Source organism: Musca autumnalis, unplaced genomic scaffold (genome assembly GCF_047663935.1).
Source record: "Musca autumnalis isolate F117 unplaced genomic scaffold, ASM4766393v1 scaffold_3, whole genome shotgun sequence".
Lineage (NCBI taxonomy): Eukaryota > Metazoa > Arthropoda > Insecta > Diptera > Muscidae > Musca > Musca autumnalis.
Genome location: NW_027411866.1, coordinates 257750675 through 257777034, shown reverse-complemented (window position 1 = coordinate 257777034; position 26360 = coordinate 257750675). Strand labels below are relative to the sequence as shown.

Below are 26360 nucleotides of genomic sequence, written 5' to 3'. Positions count from 1 at the left end.
TGCAATCAGGAAAAAACACGAATTCTTTATAATTGAATTCAACAAATTTTCTTTTCCACTAAACTCACCGTTTCTTATAATTTTACCCTTACTTGGGGGCTATGAAACAATTTTCCAATTGGAAATTACTTATTCGTTATGCGAATTGAGTGAGGTTGGGATTTACTTCCCAATATTCACGAATTACACTTTGTTAATTTTTTTTTTTCCTTTTCAGGGATGTTGCCGCCACCACAATTTTATTAGAATGATTGCAATTTGTCGTTGTCTTTGGTGCCTGACATTTGCAATTAGCAGTGATGCCACATCGACAAAAAAAAAACAAAAATTGTGTGAAGAGGAACACACGATGATTGTGTGCTGTATTGCACACAATCACGACGTCGTATACGCAGCGGCTTACGCCGTTGTTATACAAGGTTAACATAACACAATAAATATCGTCCAATTCGCATGTAAACCTCTTAGTAAGAATCCAATTACGTTTACGTAGCTTAGTTACATTTTCGCATGTTAGGTTAATTTCTCTCATGCATATTTTTCCTCCGTCATAATGTTGGTGAGCTTCCGTGCCAATAAATATCGTCCAATTCGCATGTAAACCTCTTAGTAAGAATCCAACTACGTTTACGTAGCTTAGTTACATTTTCGCATGTTAGGTTAATTTCTCTCATGCATATTTTTCCTCCGTCATAATGTTGGTGAGCTTCCGTGCCAATAAATATCGTCCAATTCGCATGTAAACCTCTTAGTAAGAATCCAACTACGTTTACGTAGCTTAGTTACATTTTCGCATGTTAGGTTAATTTCTCTCATGCCTATTTTTCCTCATCCATATTCTTCATATTTTGCAAAAATATTTATTTTTACTTTTATTTAAACATTTATCCACTGTTTGCCGAAAATTATCTGCTCTCAATGTTTACTTCTAACAAACTTTCAAATTTACTGTTTGTCGTAAATGATCTGGATTATACTTTCGAAATTCAATTATTCCCCTACTGTTATTAATTTTTAAATTAACTTTAAATGCAAATATGTCAAGGTTGCCAAACTACGTTTACGTAACTTAGTTATATTTTCGCATGTTAGGTTAATTTCTCTCATGCCTATTTTTCCTCATCCATATTCTTCATATTTTGCAAAAATATTTATTTTTACTTTTATTTTAACATTTATCCACTGTTTGCCGCAAATGATCTGCCCTCAATGATTGCTTCTAACAAGGTGTCAAAATTCACTGTTTGTCGCAAATGATCTGGATTGGATTTACATTCGAAATTCAATTATTCCACTACTAAGATTTATTTTTAAATTAACTTTAAATGCAAATGTGTTGTTATGCAACTAGATCGGAGTGTAAAGGGGAATGAGGCATACCAAGATGTCGCTGGTATACACTTGCCATTGAAGAAATTCGGTCTAGCTCAGTGGCCACTCCTGACTAGCCATAAACAAAATTGATTCATTATTAATTCACAATCACAAACAGGATGCTTTATTTCAAAAAAAAATGATATGATGTTGTTGTTGTTGATATGGGTATCCAAGGTGTTTGTTGGGATACCATGCCCTCCCAATGGATTTTCTACAAAATCCCCAGTGAGCCTCATCGATGATGATGACTCCCAAAAATCATCCACCGGCTGCCTTATTACCCCCTACATTACCTTATACAAGTAACTAGCACATAATGACTAATGGTCAACACTATTCAGATTCAGAATTCATTAATTTATTCATAGCACATTCGTATTATAACAAAAGATGTTACTAGTGCAGGTGCCAGATAAAAATGAAAACTAATATGTCTTAAATGTGCCAACAATCGAATAAATATCAATAATTTTATTTTCAAAAATTTCCAGAAAATTATTTCCAATAATTGATGATCAGAATTTTCATAAAATTAAAGGTAATTGGTAGAAGGTTAAGGTATCAGCCAGGATAAAAAAAAATAAACAACAACAACAAACAATCATTATCATCTTCCAAAAGCGCAGTCAAAATTTCCCCCAAAAATTTCAATTCTAATAAATCAATATATTAAAGCATCTATAATATCGCAAATCATGCAAATGATCATAAATAATCAACTGCAGATGACAATATATTATAAAGCTTTAAAGAAAGTCGAAGTATGAATTCAATAACGCAGAAGTTTCGTCACAAAATTGCAGCTTGACATAAACTCATGCTTGCAAGACGACCAAAACTCTTTTCCTTTAAGTTGACATTCAAGAAATGATGTTAAAATTTAATTGACCTTAAGTCGCAATTGGTATGTTGTAATATAACAACAACTCAAGACATACTGAAAACCAATCAAACAAAAATTCATACACCTAATGTTCAGGAACAATTCCCATTGATGGGGGTTGAACCTAAGACATTGGCTTGGACGTTGGGCGCCATTGTTATGTAACTATGTCGGGAGTGAAAAGGGGGAATGTATGTGTGGGCAGGTGTTATGGCCGGGCGAAAAAAATTTCCCCAATAAATTCGTTTTGTGAACACGGGTGGCTTTTACCAAGAGAAAAGCCTTAAATCGGTGTTGAAATTATTTGCACTGCACTCTTGCCTAAGGTGGTGGAATTTGGCGGGGAGTGCTGTACCGAATTGTTAATGCCAACCGCTATGTGCCTTTGGTCAACCTGTTGGGTAAACGCAAAAAAAATTGCACACGCCAATGTTAGTATGCCGGTTTGGCAAAACTAAAAATTCCACACTAAACTCACCTTTTTATTGTTGGTTTTTAATTCCGCATTTATTTTAATGTTCCGTACGGAAAGTATTTAATAATTATTCCCGAAGATTAGAATTATGATATTCTCGAACGGGAGCTATTCAAAATGGCGGATTTGTACAGCAAATTCTTAATTTGCAAATTTTTCCTTATTGGACGACTGGCCGGTTTGCGGGTAAAATTGAAATGAATGCATTCGTATTCGGCGTTCTTGTCATGCCCGAAGTTTGACATTTCTATTTACAGTGATGCCACATTGTCAAGAAAAAGGAACGAAAATGTGTGAAGGGGAACACACGATAAGTTTGTGTGGTGTTGCACACAATCACGACGTCGTATACGCAGCGGCTTACGCCGTTGTTATACAAGGTTAACATAACAGTGTAAAGTTTGCCAAACTACGTTTCATAATTTAGTTATATTTTCGCATGTTAGGTTAATTTCTCTCATGCATATTTTTCCTCATCCATATTTTTTATATTTTACAAAAATATTTATTTTTACTTTTATTTAAATATGATGCACAACATCATATTAACTCACCTTCTCGAAATGATTCGAGTTAAGAAACACTCAAAATGTAAATTCCAATTGGAATAATGTTCCAATTTGTATCAGCGAACACAGAAAATTGATTTTTATAAAATTCTCTTTAACACAAATTCTTTTGTGTTTTAGAGATGTTGCCGCTACCACCTTTTGTTTGAAATGAGGCCATGATATCGGCCATTCGGTGCAGAGACGAAAAATTTGCAAATGAAATGGAAGAAAAATGCCGCCATTTGCATGCCGGGTTGCCACCCTTCCAAAATTCTGACTGTCAAAAGTTTGGTTGTCCAATTTGTATTAAATGGCGTTCCTTACGCCGTCGCCAATTAGCGTCCGTTTACATTTACGAAATTCACTCGGTTTCGATGTAAACGGTTAACATAACAATGTGTGAAGGTTGCCCCAACTACGTTTCATAATTTAGTTATATTTTCGCATGTTAGGTAAATTTCTCTCATGCATATTTTTCCTCCGTCATAATGTTGGTGAGCTTCTGTGCCAATAAATATCGTCCAATTCGCATGTAAACCTCTTAGTAAGAATCCAATTACGTTTACGTAGCTTAGTTACATTTTCGCATGTTAGGTTAATTTCTCTCATGCATATTTTTCCTCCGTCATAATGTTGGTGAGCTTCCGTGCCAATAAATATCGTCCAATTCGCATGTAAACCTCTTAGTAAGAATCCAACTACGTTTACGTAGCTTAGTTACATTTTCGCATGTTAGGTTAATTTCTCTCATGCATATTTTTCCTCCGTCATAATGTTGGTGAGCTTCCGTGCCAATAAATATCGTCCAATTCGCATGTAAACCTCTTAGTAAGAATCCAACTACGTTTACGTAGCTTAGTTACATTTTCGCATGTTAGGTTAATTTCTCTCATGCCTATTTTACCTTATCCATATTTTACAGGAAATATTTAGTTTCACTTTTATTTAATGGCTTATTCACTGTTTGCCGAAAATTATCTGGATTATATTTATATTCCAAATTCAATTATTCCACTACTGAGATTTATAATTAAATTAACTTTAAATGCAAATATGTCAAGGTTGCCAAACTACGTGCTCGTAGCTTAGTTATATTTTCGCATGTTAGGTTAATTTCTCTCATGCATATTTTTCCTCATCCATATTTTACAAAAATATTTATTGTTACTTTTATTTAAATACTTCACTGTTTGCCGCAAACGATCTGCTCTCAAAGATTGCTTTTAACAAGCTGTCAAAATTCACTGTTTGTCGCAAATGAGCTGGATTATATTTATATTCCAAATTCAATTATTCCACTACTGAGATTTATAATTAAATTAACTTTAAATGCAAATGTGTCAAGGTTGCCAAACTACGTTTTCGTAGCTTAGTTATATTTTCACATGATAGGTTAATTTCTCTCATGCACATTTTTCCTTATCCATATTTTTCATATTTCACAAAAAATACTTATTTTTACTTTTATTTAAATACTTCACTGTTTGCCGCAAACGATCTGCCCTCAATGATTGCTTCTAACAAGATGTCAAAATTCACTGTTTGTCGCAAATGATCTGGATTGGACTTACATTCGAAATTCAATTATTCCACTACTAAGATTTATTTTTAAATTAACTTTAAATGTAAATGTGTAAAGTTTGCCAAACTACGTTTCATAATTTAGTTATATTTTCGCATGTTAGGTTAATTTCTCTCATGCATATTTTTCCTCATCCATAATTTTCATATTCTACAAAAATATTTTTACTTTTATTTAAACACTTATCCACTGTTTGCCGCAAATGATCTGCTCTTAAAGATTGCTTCTAACAAGATGTAAAAATTCACTGTTTGTCCCAAATGATCTGGATTGGACTTACATTGAAAATTCAATTATTCCACTACTGAGATTTATTTTAAAATTAACTTTAAATGCAAATGTGTGAAGGATGCCAAACTACGTTTCATAATTTAGTTATATTTTCGCATGTTAGATTAATCCACTGTTTGCCGCAAATGATCTGCTCTCAAAGATTCCTTCTAACAAGATTTCAAAATTCACTGTTTGTCGCAAATGATCTGGATTGGATTTACATTGGAAATTCAATTATTTCACTACTGAGATTTATAATTAAATTAACTTTAAATGCAAATATGTCAAGTGTGCCAAACTATTATAATATTTTGTTATGTAACTAGATTGGAGTGTAAAGGGGAATAAGGCATACCAAGATGTCGCTGGTATACACTTGCCATTGAAGAAATTCGGTCTAGCTCAGTGGCCACTCCTGACTAGCCATAAACAAAAATATTGATTCATTATCAATACACACATTCATAAAAGAAACGCTTATTTTAGAATTAAAAGATTTGTTGTTGTCGTTGTCTATTTGGTACCCACGACCCTGAGATTAAGAGTCTCATGCTCTACCGACTGAGCTAGCCGGGCCGGCTTGTACGTTGGGCGCCATTGTTATGTAACTAGATTGGAGTGTAAAGGGGAATAAGGCATACCAAGATGTCGCTGGTATACACTTGCCATTGAAGAAATTCGGTCTAGCTCTATTATGTACCCGGGAAGTATGACCTCTATTGGTTACCAAGGTGACAATGGCATTTGACTATTTTGGCTCCGGCTTAAGCTCTAGCGGCGAGGAGGTGCACTTGGGCACATACAAAAAAAAATATTTCAATTTATCAGAAAACCAGGAAAAGCCTTGTTGTTGTATTGAATTTGGTTGTTGTTGTTGTTGCTGGTACCCCTAGGTGGAATTTGGGTACCCTCTGCCCTCCCTATGGGTTCCTAGCATAAACCCCCTAATGGGCCTCATGACTATGAAGACCCCCAAACGTAGATTATGACTGCCCAGTTACCTTTACATTACCTTATTATTATTTTCTCCAAATTAATTCATATTTTGATCGTTCTCCTTATATACAAGATTCATCACTACATTTATTCATGTACGTATAAAACAATTCAGGTTAAGGCTTATGATTACTTAAGGCTATTATGCTTAAGTCTAGTAATACTTTAATTCCATTTTTTTTCTGTTTAAGTGGATTGAAGAAGTAATATTATGAAATAATATTACCAATGTAAAAAAATGATAAACTATGAGGTTCTAAAAAGGTTAAGGATACACTCTCTGGTGATCTCCCTATTATTATACGTCTCCACGCACAATATAGAATTTACTTTAAAGCCAAAATAAATACCTCAACCTATCGAGCTCGAATGGGTATTGGGGTTTGTCCATGGGAAGCCATGGATTTATATATGAATTTGGAAAAATCAATTAAATAGGGGTATCGCTGAGGTGCATCGTACAAGATTAAAAAAAAATATAATTTCGTATCGATGGAAAGATTCAATATTTTGGTATTATCAACAACAAAAAAAAATTAACAATATATCTGATCAACAATTAACACCTTTCTGAACATATATAAAAAAAATCCGTATATAAATGCATCCATGAGGGTATAATCAACAATTAACGGTATAATTAAACACATGCACAATTATAAGTATGTTAATAATTACACTCGGGTGTATAAATGAAATTATTCATTAATTTTTCTCTATATCTGAATCTGTTACTCGATCGATATACATATATATAAATATATATACATATATTCAGAAAGAAGGTGTGACTGATCTATAGGTTATGATATTGGGCAATAATTGTACTTAATAATTAAGATGAGATCCAATATAAAATACTAGATAATTATATTCATACAGATGGATAGTATGTGACCGCAATTATTGAATGTTGATTCTAATATAACACACTTTAAAATCCATTCGTGTTTAATTTAAACATACAAAATTTGTTATACGTAAATGCGTTTGATTATAATTCCGTGAACCAAATTATAACCAAGCTTATCTCAGTTCTTAGTAAAATCACATGAAGGATTCAATATGCTCAATCAAAGCCAAACTGTTTATGTATAAATGTGTTTGATTATAATTCCGTGAAGAAAATTATAACCAAACTAAAAAAAAAATCACATAAAACATTCAATAATTCGATTGCTGCACTGCGGCTTCACTTAGGTCTTCAATTCAATCACGGTTCTACTTACAGTACATCCAGAGAATTTAGGCTATGTTATGATGGTGATGATGAACTATGATTGTGATAATGATGGGTATGATGATGAAAAATACTTAATGTCCAGTCTATTGGTGATGATGATCTGTGCTATTGCTGTTAAATGGGCTATTGGCATGATGTAATGAATGATGGCTGCGACTAAAGTTGATATGAATTGGATTCTCATCTAAATTCAATTTTGCACTGCAGTGTATGGTCCACGTGGTGGTTAAATTTTCTTGAAAAACGGTCACTAATTGTTCTGAACATCTGTCTCCGATATTGCGGGCATCAAAATTCAAATCCTTTTGGAAAACTTGAGGTGTTTTGCGCCATAAAGGGGCCGGCATGAAAGCTCGAAATGTTTATATGAATGACGCCTCAGCGTTATGGCTGATTGGGGTGCAATCTGGTGGAAATTTCCCAAAAATTATCCTACAGCAGGCGAATCAAATCCAGATAATTCTGGATAAAACACACTGTGGAAAGATCGTTGGTTGAAGTTTGGTAACACGGGGAGATGGTGTTCGTGTACCAACAAGTTTAATGACTGTACTTCAAGCGTTCCAAGTAGATATTTTCCAATTAGCAGGAGTAGAAATTTCTTGAAGCTGCGACAAATCTCAGGAATTGGCATAAATTGTTTAGAAACCGGCATACAATTTTAATGGGGTGGCAAGAAAAATTCTTTTGTTGAATACTAGTGGTTTTGTCAGAATTGGATTAGCGATGTTGTGGAATATAAATTTTTGTTCTCAGCCTGAGAGATGGCGTGGTACTATAGTACCGTTATCCAACAACGTGTTTCCCAAAGCGTGGTCATACGCAGGGTACAGTCTTCGCAACCATGTGGCGATTCTATCAAAGAAAGAAAAATGCAATAAAATTGCATATAAATACTGTTTTTGGGATAATCCTTTAATGTGCACTAACTCACCTTTTATAGTTTGCTGCACCAGATTATTTAACAATTGTTACTTACAATTGTTTTCACCAAAATCACTAACACCTTTTAGTACATCCAATTGGATGTACTTTTCTTTTAACTACTTAGTGTGTATACCACTAACGCACAATTCTTTGCCAAATTCCACTTTGTTTACCTTGGTCTGATCTCGCCGGCTGCAACTTTTGCAAATGAAGCAAAAACATATGCAGTCGGTTAGGGATCACCAGGGCGAAATTTGCTTCGACCAATGTAATGCTGACACGTCAGCAAAACATCTGATCGCCATACAGTGTTGCATGCAGGTGGTGATTCTTTTAAAATTACGTAGGCAGCAGGGTGACATAACAGCTCAGTGGCCACTCCTGACTAGCCATAAACAAAAATATTGATTCATTATCAATACACACATTCATAAAAGAAACGCTTATTTTAGAATTAAAAGATTTGTTGTTGTCGTTGTCTATTTGGTACCCAAGGTGTTTGCTGGGTTACCTAGCCCTCCCAATGGATTTTCTACAAAATCCCCAATGAGTCTCATCGATGATGAGGACTCCCAAAAATGTTACTTGGCTGACCTTTACCTTTTACTTCACCTTATAATATCCAATTAGAATCTCATAATGATTAATTTCAAAATTCAAGACATGTTTATTTATAACTAGTAGTTATAATAGGAACAATCAATAAATGCTTAGATGTAACCTTACATTAAATTACTATTCTATTATTATCCAACTAATAATAGAAATGTACCCAAGCGTGTACCATGTGGTTAAAATGTGTGCTTCGCCACGACACGGACACCTTATGAAATGTTAAAATAATTTCTTTTAATAGGAAATTTCCCAAAACGTCGACTATATTGCAACTCACCAATTAATTATTTGTTCCACCAATATTGCAGACAAGCGATCACACGAAAAAGTGGTCGTAAGTTATGCTGTACAGTTGCTTTTCTGGATTGTACCAGAATATGCGAAATTCACTTTTATCGAACACACTTTTTCTTGTTGGAAGATGTTGGCGGCTTGCAAATTTTCTTAGAATGACTAAGAGAAAAGAATGTTGCAAAAGTCCGCCATTTACAGGCTGTGTTGCCACCTTTCAAAAACGTGGTTGTCAATAACTGGGTTGACCAATTATATTGAATGGCGTTCCGCCGCTTAAGCTACGTTTACATTTACGAAATTTGTTCGGTCGTGATGTAAACGGTTAACATAACAATTTTAAATGTTATTTATTATAACCTTTGTGTTTTGTGGAACTTGGATGATTCTACATATATCTTTCAACCCGATACAATTTCGGAAAAATAAAAGTTAAGAACATATTTTTCAGTAAAGGTCGCATTCGTCGCATTGATTTTGCTTCTGGAACTAAATAAATTAAAATTATTAGAATTAAATTATTGTCTTTGATAAAATTTTAAATCAAATAATGTTTAAAATAATGACAAAGCTCTAATTATAATATTTTGTTTCGAAGTATTGAGTATGTCAACTCAACTCTATATCTCCCTATCGAGAAAAGGTTTGTAAAGACTAGTCTAGTGTCAGACATCTTGTCTAATATACAATTTACCATATATCATGTAATTGCTTGGGGGTCTTCTAGACTTAACCGTAAATGATTGTTCGAGGAAATTTGTTGGAAAATAACAATGAAAAACTGGAATATAAACGTAGTAACGTCTTGAGGACACATGCGTCATTTATGCGTGTAATTCGCTTCAATTTGAGACGTTATTGTTACCAGCCAATTACCTATTATTTCGATCATTCCACTCCAATGAAACTTCTTCTTCGATGAAGCTTTGAGAATTCATATTTAAACTTAAGAAAACACATAAACACCGATTTATTTTAACAGAATCAGAATAATGAAGGCATGTAATATAAACAAAATCTTACTACTATAATATAAAATATAAATGTATATATTTGATCACCAAAAAATTGCTTCGTTTCTGCTTTGTTGTTGCATTTGTTTCGCAACGACAAGCTGCTTATGTACCGAGGTCTTAAGAAGTGGAATTATGTTACTGTGAATTACGAACAGTGTTAATTTGTGTAGATAATTCAGTGAGCGAGCAATGTAATTCAAACGCTGGTAGAACATGTTATTGTGACATTTTGATTTCAAAAACAGGTGGTCGGAAATTCACGTTGGTATGGATATTTTTATTAGAAATGTCGAACATTTATAGTTTGCCAGTTCCAATGCAAGTCAGGCGTTCTCCGTCGATGCTATCGGTCTACACTGGAATGGATGAAACTACTGTCTATATATATTGCAAATTCAATTATTCCACTACAGACATTAATTTTTAAATTAACTTTAAATGCAAATATGTCAAGTTTGCCAAACTATTTTAATATTTTAAATGTTATCCAAGTCTCATGAAATGCAAGGGTCAGCTTCGTCAAATCAATCACATGTCCATATGAGAGCAAATATATCCCATAGTATATATAGTATAATATATACAGTATCGTTCCTTACGTCGTGTGTTAAGCAAACTTTGACATACAATCCATGCAATTTATATGACGATATATGTTTTTTTTTTGAACTTGGATGATTCTGCATATATCTTTCAAACCGATACAATTTCCGAAAAATCAATATTAAGAACATATTCTCCAGTAAAGGTCGCATTCGTCGCATTGACTCAGCTTCTGGAACTAAATAAATAATTTATAAACATTTAATAGCAACATGAAATAAATGGGTTGTTATGTACAATTTGTTTCCGGTGGATGTTTTTTGATCCATGGATAAAATTTGTTCATCCTCAGTGTGAGAGACTTTTGGAATAACATATCAACATATCGGATATGTAATAATCCTGATGATATGGGATTAATTGGTCAAGCGAATATATTTTAAAACAGCAATTATAATCACATTTCAACACGTACCTTTGATTCCGCCGGAAATAATATACAAATAAAGCCTTCATTACAAATTATAATTTGATCTATAAATCTTTCTTTATTGGTGGCTTCTTGTTGCCATGCTTTTTAATTATATTGAAAAATTGTAATATTCCTAACTGTTAATTCTTAAATATAATGGAGGCTCGAAGACAGTTTCTGTTTAACAATTCAATGTCTTTAATGAAGGAAAAGTAATAAGCAACTATCTCTGTGTCCAAACAATTTATCATAGTAATGTTGACAGCGGTCCATCTTACAGGTAACAGCCTTTGCCTCTCTGTATGTTTACAACACACATAAATCTTTTAAACCAATTTAATTTGCATATATTGTCCGAAAATGTGAAATTTCCTTTAAATGGTGGAATTAAGAATACTATCACGACAGTCAAGTAGTATTCTTCTCATCTCTCACCTCATGAGCAGTTATTAGGGCTACTCAAAACCATAGATATAATCCATGACTCAGATAATTTTTCGTCCAATGATTGTAACTTCGAAAACATCAACTAAATAGTTATTGGGAAATCATATCTCCTCCACATTGTAACTTGAGTTTCTTCAACAGTTTAACAATTCAAGTTGCGTATTACTTAACTTAAAATGTTAAACAGAAATCATCATCGAGCTTCTAAATTTTGAGCTGCCTTCATTACGCTTTGGTTCACGCATTTATCTGGTGGAATAAAAACGTAAACTTCTGCATCTCTTAAAATATGGTCATCTGACACTTTAAAGCATTTAATCCTTTATATGCTTTAAATTATTTAAATTTTAAAAAATGATGCTGCATCTAATGCCTTTGCAATAGCTTGTATTCCGGTATCAATTTGACAAATAACTTTTTAATAAATCAACCAAATAAATCATCATTATCAGTCTCCTCATCAGCAAGTATTTGGTTTACAAACCTTTTCTTGTTGAAGCACATTCTTGCAAAATGTATCATATGCTTAAACATATGACAGGTTCATTCATATAATTCGTAATATGCGTAGTGGTTATAGACATTATTACGCTTAGCTGTACGTGCTGCCATAACTATACAACACATACCTGTCAATAATGGTGTATTTTCGTACACTTTAGTGCTTTCCATTACATTAATTTAATTTAAAATAAAATTTTATTGTTTTACTTACCATTAATCCAATATTTTTATTATTTATTTAATTTTCAACTGCCTCTAGCTTCCTTTGTTTTCTTATCGAAATATATTTCATATATTTCATATTTTCAATTCCTGTGTGTAATTTCGCCTTTAATAAAATTTTAATTTCTAATAGCAGTTCCACCATTTTTAGAATTACCTTCATGTTTATTAATTTCAGCTGCAAGAAAAGCAAGGCTACAAAAAATTTTGCTATTTAATATAATCCATTTTCGGAAATTCATGGAAGTTGTTTGACATCGGTTTTTAAAGTAGTAACATCATGTGAAATAATTTCAAAAGACTCATGAATGTTATCGTCTTTTTCGTTCAACTTTCCGATTACTTTGTGTTCTAAGAAATTTTATGCAGTTTTTTTTCGATAGGGAAATGCTGTACTTCATATCCTCACCATCTTGATGTTTCGTATTAAACAAACCTTGTTCTGAATTAACGGATGTAATAATCCCCTGTGAATTCTTTTTAGGGACTAACAAAACACTTTAATGTGGCATTTGAAATTACTCTTTCAATACTTTTTAACATATTTTCAAATGGATTGGCGTTAACATTGCTCAGGGGACCGTAAAGTCATGTCAGTCAAATGTGAGATACAGTGAACGTTATGAGTAAGACTAATAGGACCAACATATTTTGAAAAATCTTTACAAAGCTTTTCAGGATATTTTCAGATTTTGTTATATTTTCACTTGTAATGTTAGTGCAAAGTAAAATACGATAAGCACACGATAACAAAAGAAAATTATGGTATTGTTCTTCGCTTAAATATGGCTTCATTATAACTAGTCCTTTTGTAAGGAAAGGGATCCACTTTTATTTCGTTTTCAAAATTACAGTTTACCCACCAATCTAGCTAGGTATAATGAATAAAGAATTGCCCTAATATTTGACATTTCCTCTCTACACATACACACCCTCTGTACATAAGTGCATTATAAATATATTTAAGAGAGATATAACATAACATATACATACATATTTTTTACAGAATGGAATTAAAAAAAATAAATGTGTGAAGAAAGAAAACTACAAGAAATGTTAAATTTAACAGAGCCGCATAAAAACACAAGTAAAGAACAATAGTAGTTTACATTTGTTAATTAAATTAATAATATTTAAAAAAATACAAAAAAAAATCAAAAAATATAAAAAATCCTGCCATAAACCAAAAAAAAAGTCTATATTACATATTTCGAATGTGAAAAAAGTATTTATTTTGCGTATACTGTATACCTTGTAGAATTATTTAAACAAAATGTTATTATTTTTATAAAATAGACTTAAAAAAAAAATATTGTGTAAATTCATCTTCAAAGAACAACAAGAGCCTTCGACGAGCTCATTTATGGATAACAATGAAAAGAAAGCTTAAAAAATATTGAAGATGAATATATAAACCCAAAAAAATGTGTAAATTCCATGCAAATTAAGTAACCTTTTTGTAAGTTCAACTTATTTTTGAAAAGTAAAAAAAAAAACAAAAACTCTGTAATATATGTAATGCTTTCCTTAGATACATACCATTTTCATTTTGCCCCCACATCACCTTGTTTTTCAGCAGCACATCCTCTGGAGAAAGCATTACATATACCAATTTTACGCAATATATATAAAATGTATTTGCGAGACCACCTTCTGTGAAGGTCTGAATTATTACTTAAAATTAAACAAAAAACCTTAAATTTTTGTAAAAAAGATGTGCATCATTTACGTTTACCCCAATGTGGTTATAATTACTCACCCCCTTCTTCACACAAATTAAGCTACTTTTTTATTTTTTGGAAATTTCTTTTTGTCCCTGGTTAGAAATTTTGTAAGTGAATCTTATTGTTGCACATCTTTTAATTCTATACTTTTTTGTCATATTAAACAATTCTGGCCCAAACTTATTATTGTTAAAAATTAAAAAAAAAAATCTTTTATATTTTCATTTTGGGCAAAATTATGTTAAACTGTTTTGTAAATTCTTACGATAGCTTAAAAAATCATTTGTTTCTTTTCCTTTTCATCATAATTATATGTGTAAATCTTCTTGCTCAGTTCCAAAAACACCTGTAACGCTTATCTCAAAAATATATATCTTTTTTTTCAAACATGTCAAAATGTAAATCCCCCATAAAGTAAAGAAAATTGTCTCAATGTGAACAAATAATAAAGCGCTACATCCCGGGGAAATTGTTGTTGTTTTTTATTTTATGTTTGAAAGGGGTAATGGTTTCTCCAAAAAGTAAGTAATACGCTGACTTCCGTATCGTCAGATTCTTTGTAGTTTTTAAACTTCGTCAAAATATTTCAGTTGCACACTGAAGCATTGTTCCTCGAAAATGCATCAGAAATAAAAATGATACGCATTTGTTAAGTATTGCGGCGTTATGAAACACAATACTTCAGACATATACAGTAATTTACCAAGCATCTGACGATACGGAAGTCAGCCAATAATACAAAAAGTATTATTAAAAACTCTACCCCGTGCCAACGGAGATATTTGTGGTAATATATGCATGGCTGACTTCCGTATCGTCAGATGCAGTGTAGTTTTTAAACTTCCTCAAAATATTTAAGTTGCACACTCATGCATTGTTCCTCGAAAAGGCAACTAAATGCATCAGAAATAAAAAGGATACATGTATGCTTTTTACATGCGTTAAAAATGCGCAATTTTGACGTTTTGAAATACATAGCTTCGAATTTGTTAAGTATTATGAAACACAGTACTTCAGACATTTCAGAATATATTGAAGCCGTTATAATGCGGCTAAAACCTTGAATGTACCTAAATGGCTACACAAAAACCTGGACCTGTAACGACAAATTTCTGAAGGAATGTTAGTAGCCCCAACGAAGACAAAGGAAAACTAAATATACAAACTTCTACATATTTCATTTGGATATAATATAATTGTTCCACAAACATCCCATAAGGAACAAGGGAGACTTCTCTCATATCAATGAGTGCACCCCGATTCATATTAGCTTGTCTAATGGGTCGATTCCGTATTGCGAGGCGATATTCGCTATATTCCGATATTCCGTACGGCAATATTCGCCTGTCGCCGTCAAATTTTGTCGCCGGAAAATGAACAAATTAGCTGTCGCCGTACATTTTTACTAACGAATAATAACGAAAAATTGAAACGTAAGTAACATTATCATTTATTTTAAATGAATTTATTTAATATTATTGTTACGGAATTAGATTTAACTAATCTCCGTGTAGACGTTGTTTTATTCCCCAGTACAATTTGCACCAAATAAAACAGGGTTCGTTTCAGATTACGTTTCTACAATGCTTTATTTGATTTATCACACTTACTCGGAGCTGACTGTTATAGCTAAGTACACAGCTTTACTTTACTTCTTTACTAGTCGATGTTTACACTTCGGTATAAAATTCACAACTAACTCGTCATTGGCAGTTCCCCTGTATTTATATCCAAAATCTACTTGGTCTAGAATTATCCAGTCATCTGGCAACATCTCGAATCTGTGCAGCGAACACACAGACGCACATTCGCACTAAGCGAACAACCATACTCACATATATACAAGTAGACCAGCACAGTAATGACGTAATTACAACAATAAACAAATGCAAGAAATAAGGAAGTAACAAACTAAACAATAATTACATGATTATGGCAAACCAAAAGCACATTAATGAAAGGCAAAGAACTAGAATGATGAAGAAATTTCTACATGGTAGTTGTTGTTGTTGCTTAAATAAAGTAACTGCGTAATAAAACTTTACGTTACAATTCAAATTTTTAAATTAACGGAAATTAAACTAAATTAACTTAAATCTATCAGTTACTTTCGTAACATTGCCTCCCGCTTAAGCCTGTTCGTCCCGAATAGGCACAGTTCCCTCTCTGTGGTATGGGCATTGGTAACACTGCCTCCCGCTTAAGCCTGTTCCTCATGACCTGGCACAGTTCTCGTTCCATAGCGGGCCAACCGTTCTAGATGTACCACCTTCATCTTTGATCTAGGGCTGTCGCTCTTCTGTATGCGATACACGACGTCATTTATCTTCGTGACTACCTTGTAGGGGCCTTCCCAGTGCGTTTGTAATTTGGGGCATAGTCCTTTTTTCCGTTGTGGGTTGAACAATAGTACCAGTTGCCCTTCTTGGAACCCATCAGTATTTGCCGCTCGATCGTACCTCGCCTTCATGCGATTGTTGACCATTTTTATGCGATGGCGTACTGCATCGTGGACTTCACTGAAAGAGTTTTGACTGTTTTCATCGTTATCAATTTCGGAGTTTGGTGTGGCACCGAAGATCAGGTCACCAGGCAGCTTCAATTCATTGCCGAACAAAATTCTGGCTGGGGTTCGAGATGTGGAGTCATGAATGGCCGACCTATAGGCTAGTAGGAATTTTGGAATATGCTCATCCCAGTCTCTTTGGCCGCTATCTACCACCTTTCGTAGATGCTCTTCCAGGGTGCGATTAAATCTTTCCACCATGCCATCTGATTGTGGATGCAGGGGCGTTGTCCTCGTTTTCTTGATTCCGTAGGTGTCACACTCAAAATTTCTTCCTTGATCGGAATGAACCTCGGATGGGACACCATAGCGACAAATCCAATTCTTGCTGAACACATCCACTATTGTCTTGGCTTCCTGGTTGGGAATGGCATAAACCTCTGGCCATTTGCTGAAGTAATCCATGACCACTAAGACATACCGGTTTCCAGAGTCGCTTATTGGAAACGGTCCAGCCACATCCATTGCGATTCTTTCAAATGGAGCTCCTGAATTATACTGTTGCATGCGGCCTCGACTCTTCCGGGTTGGACCTTTAGCTCTTATACACCTCTCACAGTTGGCAATCCAGTCTGCGATGGATTTCTGACAGCCGACCCAGTAGAACCTCTGCTTTACCTTTTCAGCAGTCTTTGTCACACCAAGGTGTCCTCCACTCTGACAAGACATCTTTTATTTTGGAGTCTGGTACGACAATCAAGTTGCGGTGAGTTTTTCCATCGTCGCTCTCCCACTTACGATGTAGGCACCCATCTATTAGAAGTAGACTGTTCCACTGGGCCCAATAAGATTTCAAAAGTGGGCTCTGAAGCCTCTCGATCCAGCGGGCCAATTGACCTTCCGGTTTCTTAAACTGAAGCAGCCATCGCAGAGCGGAATGATCGGTTCTTAGCAGGAAGGGCTGTCCATACTGGTATTTGTGATAGTGTTTGATACTCTCCACAACTGCCAGCAGCTCTCTCCTCGTCACACAGTAATTCCTCTCAGGCTTTGACAATGTTCGGCTGTAGTACCCGATGACTTTTTCTTGGCCGTCTATTTCCTGGCGTCAGTGTCCAACACAAACTTACCGCCGGGTACAGGGTACGCCAAAAGAGGGGCTGTGCAGAGCATGTCCTTGAGTTTTTGGAATGCCTCTTCCTGATCGTTGCTCCACAGAAATTTCTGCCCTTTTTGAGTCAATCGGTGTAAGCTTGCGGCAATGCTGGCAAAATTGGGGACAAACCGACGGTAATAGGTGCAGAGACGCAGCTCATGGAGGTTTCGAGGCTGCGGCCAGTCTCTGACGGCTTTAATCTTCTCGCTATCCGTCGATATGCCCTCCGTCGTCACATGGTGCCCCAGGAACTTCACCTCTCGCTGGAAGAGGTTACACTTCTTCGGGTTAAGTTTTAGACCCGAAGACGATAGCTGCTGGAGTACATTCCTTAAATTGGTGAGGTGTTCGTCGAAGGTCTTTCCCATGACTATGATGTCATCCAAGTATATAAGGCACGACTTCCACTGCAACCCTTTCAGCACCCGCTCCATCAGCCTTTCAAAGGTGGCCGGGGCGTTGCAGAGCCCGAATGGCATGACATTAAATTGCCAGAGTCCGCCGTTAACGCCAAACGCTGTCTTTTCCTTATCTTTTTTGGCTATCTCTACCTGCCAGTAACCACTCTGCAGATCGAGGGTAGAGAACCATGACGTCCCGGCTAAGGTGTCTAGTGTGTCATCGATTCTTGGGAGCGGGTAGCTATCTTTCTTGGTGACATCATTTAGTTTTCTGTAATCGACACAAAATCTGGTACTTCCATCTTTCTTCTTGACCAGAACTACTGGGGAACACCAGGGACTCGACGATGGTTCAATCACACCACTCTCCTCCATTTCGCTTATCGACTTCTGGTCTTGCGTCTGCCGTGTTTATTTCATGTTTCACCACCGATGTTCTTCCTTGATGCCCTTTTGTAGACGCAAAGGTAGAGGCATGTTTCCATAACAGCTGCTTGGCCTTGTTCTTCTCGGAAGGTGATAAGTTGTGTGTCCACTCTTTGATGTAACAATCGAGGTGCTTCTTCTCCATGGCTGCCGATTTTTCGGTGTTATTTTCCAAATTAATTACAGCTTCAGCTGGTGTGCATTGTCCAATATCGGAAAATTGACAAATTTGTTCTTGTTTGTCTGACAGGTTCAAAACTCTAACTGGAATCAATCCATCATCGTTGCTTTTCACCAGGGCATTCGCTATTAAGATGTTACTATTTTTGTTTTCTGCTGGTCCCACCACCCACAATTTTCCGACTCCACAATCTCCATCCATTGGTACCCATATCAATGTTTCGGCACAAGGCGGTATAATCTCTGGATGTTCCGTAGTCAGACGTCTAATAGGTGTGTTTTCCTCGTAACCCATATTTAATGGAATTTCCACATTGGACCATGTCATCACACGTTCTTTCATATCCAGATTAAGACCAAAGGCAATCATAAAATCTGCGCCTATTATAACTTCGTCTACGATATCAGCAACTATAAACTCGTAATCGACCGATTTATTGACAATAGTTAGTCTCACGGTTATCTTTCCATGTACTGCCGCAGGCTCCCCTGTTGCTGTGCGCAGTCTGACTCCATTTAGTGGCGTTATCTTTCCCCTGGCCAGATCTGATCTGACGATGGACTTTGATGCGCCTGTATCCAAGGTCAGAATTCGCTTGTCGCCATTGATATAACCAGTTGCTGTAAGGTTGTGGTTTTTCTGTTGTACTATCGCTATGGAGATTGTGGGGCCGTCGTCGATGTGAGCCAGTTCACGCCCCGCTGGACTGGCTCGATTTAGTTTAACGGTGACTCATTTGCCGAACGTTGAGCCACTCTTTTACTTTCTTTTGACGGGGATGGTGACGATGACCTCGATCGCTTGCGCTTCGCTCTACATTCACGCGCAAAATGACCTTTCTTCGAAAATGTTCACTGCAACTGAAAATAGGTGGTGCTGAAAAATAGCCCCTTCGTCAACTGAGATTCGCAACTTCAGTTGAAAGTTGCCACACATAAAGTATTTTCGGCAACTGCCAACGCCACTTAACGATAATTGCTATCGATAATCGACCCCTTAATTTTACACACATTTGTCGAAAAATGATTTAGATGAGTTACATGAAATTGAGCGTGAAGTAAGGGACGAATTTCATTATGTTTGCACCTTATGGGTCGATTCCGTTTTGCGATACGCGTCGCGTTGCCAGATGCAATTTTTACATTACGTATGGCAATATTCGCTGACGCCGTCAAATTTTGTCGCCATAAAGTTCATTTTCTGTCGCCGTACATTTTTAAAAAAATTAATAAAAACGATAAATTGAAACAAGTAACATTTTCATTTATTTTAAGTAAATTTATTTAATATTATAGTACGTTCATATATAACCGGATTTAACAAACCCACTGGGTCTCAAATGTCAATTCCATTGCTTATATTTCAAATAAATCCTCATAAAGAAGGTTAACCCTGCAAAAGGCTATAATATAAACATGACCTTATATACGTTTTTAGGTGTTTCAGTACTTATAATGGCAAAAGTTAAAAAACTTTCCGAAAACAAAAATATTGTTGAAGACAGTTACTTGGATATAATTGGTATATCAGAAATTGGTTAAAGCCATCTATTCCTCCGGAAATGGTTAACATTTGCGGTTATAATTTTTGTAGAAATGATAGACCGATTGGCAGAGGTGGAGGTGTGGGATTGCTTATTTCCAAAAAACTTAGTCCCAATTTACATTAGGCGAGTTTACTTGCGGCAATTGTCAGTTTGAAGGAGAGAGAGGTGAGGCATATGGTAACCCTTTGCCCCTCAGCCCCCTCTCTCACCTACAAACTGACAATTGCCGCAAGTAAACTCGCCTAATGTAAATTGGGACTTAGATACAAAACTGTGTACGTTGGTAATAACTTTGGTTCTGTTGAATGTTTGTTTGTAGAAGTCATTGTGAATTCGGGTACACTATTAATTGGTGTAGTGTATTTGCCCAATGGTAATTTTTCGTCGTTTGAAGCTGATCTTTCTGATCTCTTTGTACGGTATAATAATGTAATTATAATGGGCGATTTTAATAACAATTTGTTTGACATTTCGTCAGCCTCTTCAGTTCGGCATGCATGTTCTAGAATTGGTTTGACAATTCTGCATAATAATTGTCCAACACATTTCGACACGTTTCACCAGTCTACATCATTGATTGATTACTTTTTAGTATCGCAGCATGATTCTATACAGCTTTCGGGTCAAGTTTTACGTCCAAATATTTCGAAACATGCCCTTATTTTTATGTCTATTAAATTCCCGCTTAGACGCAATGAGGCCTTTTATGAATTTATTGATTACAATGACTATTGTATTCAAGAGTTGGAGGAAAAGGTTAATAATTCTGGATTGGAATCAATCTTAACCACTTCCTGTGTTGAGGACCAGTTAAACTTACTTAATCAAAGCTTAAACTATATTCACACTGCGTTTCCTAAGAAGGTTAGGAGAACTAATTTCAGCACTGACAATTGGATACATTGCCCCGAAGTCCGTTATAGCCAATCTTTGACTGATCTGGCCTACAAAGCTTTCCTTGAAAATAATTCCGAGGATAGATGGAAAGTTTACTGTAAATTAAGAAATCGTACAAAGAATCTCAAAAGAAAACTTAAGAGAAAAGCACATTCTCGACTTTTCGAATCTTGCACCGGTCCAAAGGACATGTGGAACATTTTTAGAAACTTTGGTTTAATCGGCAATAGCTCAACGGATTCTGTGAATGATGCAATGGACGCTAATGAAATGAATATACAGTTTATTAATAATCAATTAGATCCTCAAGGCGGGCTAGAGGATTTGCTACATTTCCCTGATAATGATGACGGGTTTTCTTTTTCATGTATCATCCACAGTGAAATGGTTGATGCATTTGCCAAAGTAAAATCTAATGCTGCTGGCTGCGATTATTTCACAAAGAATTTATTAAACTAGTTTTTCCTCACATATCAGGATTTTTATTACACATTATTAATTCTATTATTCAGTAGTGCGATTCTGTAACTTTTTTTAATAACGAACCGACATCGGTAGTTAACGAAAATATTCGGTTGAGTTAACGAATGTCCTATTCTGTAACTTTATGTTACCGATTGTAGAAATCGTTAACTCATACCGACGAATATCGATTGGAAGGAAATGTCAAATATTATATTTTAATATTAATTAAAATATATTTTGAAGCTGAAAACATTATTTCGTCGCGAATACAGAACATGAAGCGTTTAAGAAGGAAACAATTCAGACTTTTGAAGGAATGTGGCTCAAATGTGTGTCTTTTGGATGGGTACGGATGTCAGTAATGAAGCATTTCTTAAGATGTTTTTATTGTGTGTGTGATTTAAAAGTAATAAAAGTGATAAAACCACCATTAATCTTTTTAAAAGCGCAGTTGTATTTTTTATTTAAAAGTTGGGATCATATTTTGGGCTGTGGCGCTCTGTATCAAAATTCAGCTGTGATATTGACATGACTTAAGCCCCTTCAGTGATCGTGGATCCACGTTACCGTCATTTGAGTTTATATATGCATTCACATATTCAATTCACGCCCACATTAAAAGAAATTTCTCATAGCGGAGAGTATGAAAAGTTCGAAAATCCAAGCTTATACGCCATGTTTAGCATTCTGATTGTTAGTGATGCTGGGTTTAAATCTATGAGATTATCACAGAACAAAGTAGGTTATAGTAATACTCTTCACGTGTCACGTACTATTTTATTCACGTCACGCGCCTCCTAGAAAGATAGTGTTAAGGACATTGGTATAGGTCTTACATAGCAGTACCACACTTGAGTTCTTTTGAAGCATTAGCTAACGTTTTTCCTCTTTAATAAGTAAAACAAAGGTTAGTGCAGTCTTCATACGTAGGGTAGTAGCATGGGGCAGCTTCGCCAATGTTGCGCCTTCGTCAGCGCCGATTTAATTGATGCTACATGTAGATCTTCCAAGGGAAAGTTATGAGTTAATCGAAGATCTACAACATTCTTTTTGGTGATCTTTATGCAGCTTCAATAAAATCGGCGCCGGCGAAAGCACAACAGTGGCGAAGTTTCCCCCTGTTATCCTACATAGTTAACCCTTATGTAAATGCCTTAAAAAGATTTTTCTCAATAAGGCGGAATTTACCTTGTGTACCGTCTTTATTGACATAGCATATTGATACGGAATTAGATTTAACTAATCTCCGTGTAGACGTTGTTTTATTCCCCAGTACGATTTGTACCAAATAAAACAGTGTTCGTTTTAGATTACGTTTCTACAATGCTTTATTTACTTTATTACACTTATTCGGAATCGACTTTAATTACTAAGCACGCAGCTTGTCTGTAGTTAGCACGCAGCACTTCTTTAACCGATCTGTTCAGTTCAACGCTTAAAACACAACTAACTCGTCATTGCCAGTTTCCCTGTATTTATATCCCAAAGTCTCCCTGTTCGAGAGTCCTCTAGAAAATGTCTGGCAACTCCTCGAATATGTACAACGAACACACAGACGCACATTCGCACTAAGCGAACAACCAGACTCACATACATGGGGGATGATCAATGACGTAATTACAACAACAAATAAATGCAAGAAAAGAAGTAACAAACTAAACGATAATTACATGATTTTGGCAAAACAAACAAAAGAACATTAACAAAAGGTAATGTAACGACTAGAATGATGAAGAGAGTTCTACATGGTAGTTGTTGTTGCTTAAATAAAATAACTGCGTAATAAAACGTTACGTTACAATTCAAATTTTTAAATTAACGGAAATTAAACTAAATTAACTTAAACTTATCAGTTACATTCGTAACAATATGTTCATATAAAATGCCGTTGTTAAAAGAATTCAGCAAAATATTGCAATAATTTACTTTCGTTAAGACTTAACAACTACTTTTTTTTGGTTGTTAACTTAACAATAATTTTCGGTAATTAACGACAAAATTTACCGACAAAAATTTTTAAAATTGGTTACAGAATAGCTCTTACCGAAAATTATCGTTAACTACCGACATTCGTCGTTAATTCTGTCGTTAAGGAGTTACAGAATCGCACTACAGACCTCCACATTTCCATCTGCTTGGAAGACGGCGAAAATTAATCCGATTAAGAAAAAAAATACTTTGTCTCCTGAATATCGACCTATTGCCTTGTTACCAGTAGTGCGATTCTGTAACTTTTTTAAATAACGAACCGACATCGGTAGTTAACGAAAATATTCGGTTGAATTAACGATTGTGTTATTCTGTAACTTTATGTTACCGATTGTAGAAATCGTTAACTCATACCGACGAATATCGATGTGAAGAAAAATGTCAATTATTATTATATTTTAATTTTAATTAAAATATATTTTGAAACTGAAAACATTATTTCGTCGCGAATACAAAACGTAAAGCGTTTAAGGTGCACAAAAAATCTGCCATTTGAAGGAATGTGGCGCAACCAATTGTCTTCAAGCATTCCAGCATGCGTAACCCAGGAATTTCTAAAGTGTCAAGTGTGTATGTATGTATTTCTAGCAGTTAAATGGCCAATACATTCATGCCATAGATGTTGGTGGTTTTATTTCAGGATATGAATAAACATGTCATTCGCCATCAAGGAATATATCTGCAACAAAATAGCCAGCAAAAAAGTATATACATATAATGAGTGCAAGGAAATCGAGCCTACATCTTGTTACGTAAAGGGTGTTGTGCAGCTAGGATGCTGTCAATTTAGCATGACTACCGATGCCATGACGGTCACTTCTTATTGTATGTGTGTGATTTAAAAATAAAAAGTGATAAAACCCAAAACCCTTTATTAAAAGCGCAGTTAAATTTTTCTAATTAAAAGTTGGGGTCGTATTTTGCGTTGTGGGATTTTGTAAGGATATTCATAGCAGTGAAAAAATAGTTATCTTCGCCATATGATTATTTAGATTTGAATTTTGACATGACTTAAGCCCCTGCTAGGATGTTGGTGAATCCACTTTACCGTTATTTGAGTTTATATATTCACATATTCAATTCACGACCACATTAAATGGAACTTCTCATAGCGGAGATTATGCAAAGTTCGGAAATCAAAGCTTATACGCCATTTTTAGCATTCGGATGCTAGTTGTGCTGAGTTTAAATGTATAAGATTACCACAGAACAAAGTAGGGTATAGAAATACTATACACGTTTTCGCCCCAGTACGGCATTGAGCCAAAAAAGTGTCCTAAAAAGATAGTGTTAATGATATTGGTATAGGTCTTACGTAGCAGCATTAACTAGCGTTTTTCTGTTTAATAATTAAAAGAAAGGATAGAGCAGCGTTCATATGTGTGGTAACATGGGGCATCATCGCCACTGTTGCGCTTTCGCAACCGCCGATTTAATTGATGCTACATAAAGATCATCCAACGGAATGTTATGAGTTAATCGAAGTTCTAAAAATTTCTCTTTGGTGATCTTTATGCAGGTTCAATAAACTCGGCGCTGGCATAAGCATAACAGTGACGAAGCTGCCCCATGTTATCCTACATAGTTAACACCTATGTAAATGCCTTAAGAAGATTTTTCTCAATAAGACGGATTTTACCTTGTGTGCCCTCCTCATTAACATAACATATGCTTATAAAAAAACGCCGTTTTTAAAAGAAATCAGCAAAATATTGCAATAATATACTGTCGTTAAGACTTAACAACAACTTTTTTTTGGTTGTTAACTTAACAATAATTTTCGGTAATTAACGACAAAATTTACCGACAAAAATCGTTAAAATTGGTATACAGAATAGCACTTACCGAAAATTATCGTTAACTACCGACATTCGTCGTTAATTCTGTCGTTAAGGAGTTACAGAATCGCACTACTGTTCTTTCCAAAGTGGTAGAATATGTTTTACGAAAGCAACTTATATCGTACATTGAAAGAAAGTCATTGTTAAACGATTGTCAGTGCGGGTTCCGAAACGGTAGAAGTACTAATATGTTGCTTGTTGGTTTAACCGATGCTGTAAAAAGGCATCTCGCAAACAATAAGCTTTGTGTCTTAGTCTCCCTCGATCTGGAGAAAGCTTTTGACCAGGTAGACTATCTCTGCCTCATGAGTAAGCTTAGCAATGCATACCAATTTAGCAAAAATGCATGCAAATTAATGTATTCTTACCTTCACGGTAGAAAACAATTTGTTTCTTTGAAGAGCAACTGTTCTAATATACTTCCAGTTAAGAGTGGAGTTCCCCAAGGCTCGGTGTTGGGGCCACTTTTATTTATAATGTTTATGAATGACCTGTTCAGTCAGTTGGAAAGTTGGTGCGTGCCTTATACATATGCCGACGACGTTCAACTCCTTTTTGCCGGCGATTACACTTACCTAAATGTTTTACAATCCAAAATTGATCTCGCTATGAAAATTTTAAGTGACTGGATGTCGGAAAATCGACTTTGTGTTAACGTTTCCAAAACTAAGGCAATGCTATTTGGAAATAGAGATGTCTCTAATTTCCATTTGACATACCAAGGAGTAAATATTAACATTGTACACAATATGAAATGTTTGGGCGTTATATTGGACGACAAACTTACATTTGAATCTCACATTAATGCTGT

At 35.1% G+C, this 26360-nt stretch overlaps 1 protein-coding gene and 2 long non-coding RNA genes across 4 annotated transcripts in view; 2 read left to right on the top strand and 1 right to left on the bottom strand.

Annotated features, from left to right (window-relative positions):
- The window catches only part of LOC141399399 (uncharacterized), a 62983-nt gene extending 49553 nt beyond the window's left edge, over nucleotides 1–13430 (bottom strand). The window contains exon 1 of the long non-coding RNA XR_012411839.1: nucleotides 69–13430. This is a non-coding gene — a long non-coding RNA (uncharacterized lncRNA). The remainder of the gene's footprint in view (nucleotides 1–68) is intronic.
- Nucleotides 1–14610, top strand: part of LOC141399397 (uncharacterized) — a 67078-nt gene extending 52468 nt beyond the window's left edge. For both annotated transcript variants that reach the window (XM_073978069.1, XM_073978068.1), the window contains exon 12: nucleotides 13424–14610. The gene's annotated coding sequence lies outside the window, so the exon portion shown is untranslated. The remainder of the gene's footprint in view (nucleotides 1–13423) is intronic.
- Nucleotides 14611–24142: 9532 nt separating this feature from the next.
- On the top strand, nucleotides 24143–24575 carry LOC141397710 (uncharacterized). The gene is made up of 2 exons (XR_012411486.1): nucleotides 24143–24278; nucleotides 24349–24575. It is a non-coding gene; the product is annotated as an uncharacterized lncRNA (long non-coding RNA).
- Nucleotides 24576–26360: the final 1785 nt, after the last annotated feature.